Raw genomic sequence first — 2,826 nt, 5'->3', positions numbered from 1 at the left:
CCCCCCCGCCCTCATGACAGAGCTGTGCCCTCTCTGGAGCCCGAAGAGATGACGAGAGTGACCTCTTTGAGAGCACAGAAGGTGTAAGGACCCTGCCCGCTCCGGGCGCTGGGAAGATGGGACCCCAGCCTGGGAACAGGGATCCTGGATACCAGGAGATCTGTTTTGCTGAGCAAGTTGGTGGGCGTTCCCAGGGGCGCCAGGGACCAAGGACGTCGCCATGAGAAGCCCACGGCCCCCTCCGTTATCGCAGAGGGCTGTCACTTAGGCTGTTCTCTATGGGGTCACGTCCACGTGCTTCTTGATTTATTGGTGCTGTGTTTATGTATCTGCGTTTGTGTTTTTGATGTCACAACTTTCGGGTCAGTTTATACCCGGAAGAAAGAAAAACGATCACCACCTCTCCGCCATCCAGAGCCTGCCTCGTGGGCCGTGCGTTGGTTTGGGATTTTTACTACCCCGGAGGCAGACAAGCGGTAGGGGCGGCGGGGGCTTTACGTAGAGAAGCGTGGAGACACCTCCTTAGGTGGAGGGAGCCGAGAGGATGGAGCCACCCACCCCGCAGTGTCGCCACCAGCAGCCTCCCCAGAGCCCCGTTTCCACAAAACCCTTCAATCTCGGGGAGCTAGGGCTCAGTTTTCTCCCAGCCCCAAACGTTCTGTACTTCATCACAGACGGACAGAGCCGGGCAGCCAGCTCAGGAAGCCGGGGTGGCCGTGCTCGCTGGAGCGCCTGGGTCCACGCCTCCCCTGCTCCCCGGCCACCTTGACTGGATCAACCGGACGCCCCTGCCAAGGGCCTCCCGCCCTCAGAATGCAAATGATCGATGCCGTTATGGTTAAACACGCCAGCGTTCGCCGAAGCCCACGTCTTTCCAAGCCCGTTCGCTCACGCCGATGCCCAGGAGGTGACTGATTTCGCTGAAGCCATCGTGACACTCCTGTTCCGCTTCGTTCAGAGGACATGGAAGCCCTGTGATTCTAGCAGCGATGGTTTCTTCGTTGTTAACAATGCCCTGTATACTGTCACTCAAGTACTGTACCTTTCGGTGGCACAGATGTGTTACCAGCTACGGAGTCTTATGACCTTATGGTGCTACTTTCATTGGTGCGAATGAAACTCTCTCAGCTGACGGTGGCTTGATTTTTATCAGAACACAGAGAAAGATCCTCGATGCCAATAATATCATTCCTTTGTTCTCTTTTCTTCAGAGTCAAATGTATATAGTTTTCATTAGTTAACTTACATTACCCGTGGTATTTTTGTTTGACGTTTGGTGCTGGTTTTAAAAGGAAAAAAAAAAAAAAAAAAGAGCAGAAGACAAACATTGGACACCACTGTAAGTGAAAAATTACTCATTTCATTGGAAGCGAGCAGGATATGTTTAATAAAATGTTTTTCCTTAACAACTTTAAGCTGTCTGTGAAGTCAAAGACAAAAACCAGTCCTCGGGCGCTGAGCGAAGGCGGCCGTGTCCTTCCCTGCCACGTGGTCGCACAGCTTGTCCGGGGCCTGGCCGCAGGGAGCTGCGGACGGTGTCAGAGGTGGCCAGTAGATGCAGTTCTGGCGGGTGGCTGCGTGTCCCCAAGCGAGCGCTAAATCACTCGGTCCTGGGCCTCATCCCTGTGTGGTTGCCAAGCCCTGGGTGGGGACAGGGAGTTCTGACAGCTTCGCCGCACGTCTGTGTCTGACACAGAGCAGCAGCCACCTCGCTGGCAGAGCCGCCCATGCTCCGTGGGGGGGCGGTGAGCCCTGCTGCCGCGGGGGCCCCTCGCTCGGAGCTCGGGCCCCAGGCATGCCAGAGCGGGCACCTGCTGCCCGCGGCTCTGCCTCTCCAGACTCTAGCCCCTACCCCAGCCCCGCCGACAGCCCGCACAGCTTCCCCCTTCCCGCAGGTGTGAGCTGGAGTCTTGCGCCTCGTCCTCTCCCGGGCGGGGGACATGGCAGAGGCGCCACACCATCATAGCTGGAACCGCTGCAGCCAATTGGGGCCCATCTGGGCCTGGCTTGGTAGGGATGTCACAGCCCCTGCTCCTGGAGGGGTGGGGTCATCTCCTGGTGTCAGGGAGAAAAAGCTCCCCACCCAAGAACTTGGAGCTCTGTCAGACATAGAATGCTTCCTCTCGTGTTGGAGCAGCATCCAGAAATTTCATGAAGAGATTTTTTTTTTGTCATAGACAAGGAACCACCCACAGACCCCGGTTCCCAGGAAACCGGGTATGAACCCTCCAGAACAATCAGCCGCCTGCCTCAGGGACCCGTTCGGCGGTCTCCTCCCTTTTCTGAGAGTTCTGGTCTCTCTGGTGGGTTCACATCGAACAGCCACGACGCCGCGTGATCTCTCTATGAGCCGCTTGGGTGCCTGGGTGGCCCACAGCGGTCCCGTCTGTTCCATGAAACTGACGAGCCCTCAACCAGCACGTGTTGAGTGGGCTTCTCTCAGGGCCCAGGCCCTTCCTGGAAAGACCCAGAAAACCACCGCAAACGAACAAAAGACCCTCTGGGAAGACGACGGAGTCCTAGACGACAGGGAATGAACGAGGCGGCGGGAGGTGGGCAGCCCTGTGTGCGGGGTGCCGGTCGACCCTCCGGACGCAGGCCGCACGGGCCAGGGGTTGGAACCATCTACAGCGGCGGCTCTCGCTCTGCAGGCATCTTGGCAAAAGCCCATACGTTCCTACTTCTAGACACACATCTGCCTCATCCGTGTCCCCGGTCTCTGTCTGGTAGTGGGAGTGGCGGCCCGGTGCTCGTGCAAGGCCAGCCTCGGTCCCTCACGTGCTAGCTCTGCCTAACTTTCACACATCTCCAGACCATTCCGCTGGC

This window comes from Pteropus vampyrus, unplaced genomic scaffold (genome assembly GCF_000151845.1).
Source record: "Pteropus vampyrus isolate Shadow unplaced genomic scaffold, Pvam_2.0 Scaffold34, whole genome shotgun sequence".
Taxonomy (NCBI): domain Eukaryota; kingdom Metazoa; phylum Chordata; class Mammalia; order Chiroptera; family Pteropodidae; genus Pteropus; species Pteropus vampyrus.
Note: the sequence above shows the minus strand (reverse complement) of the source record.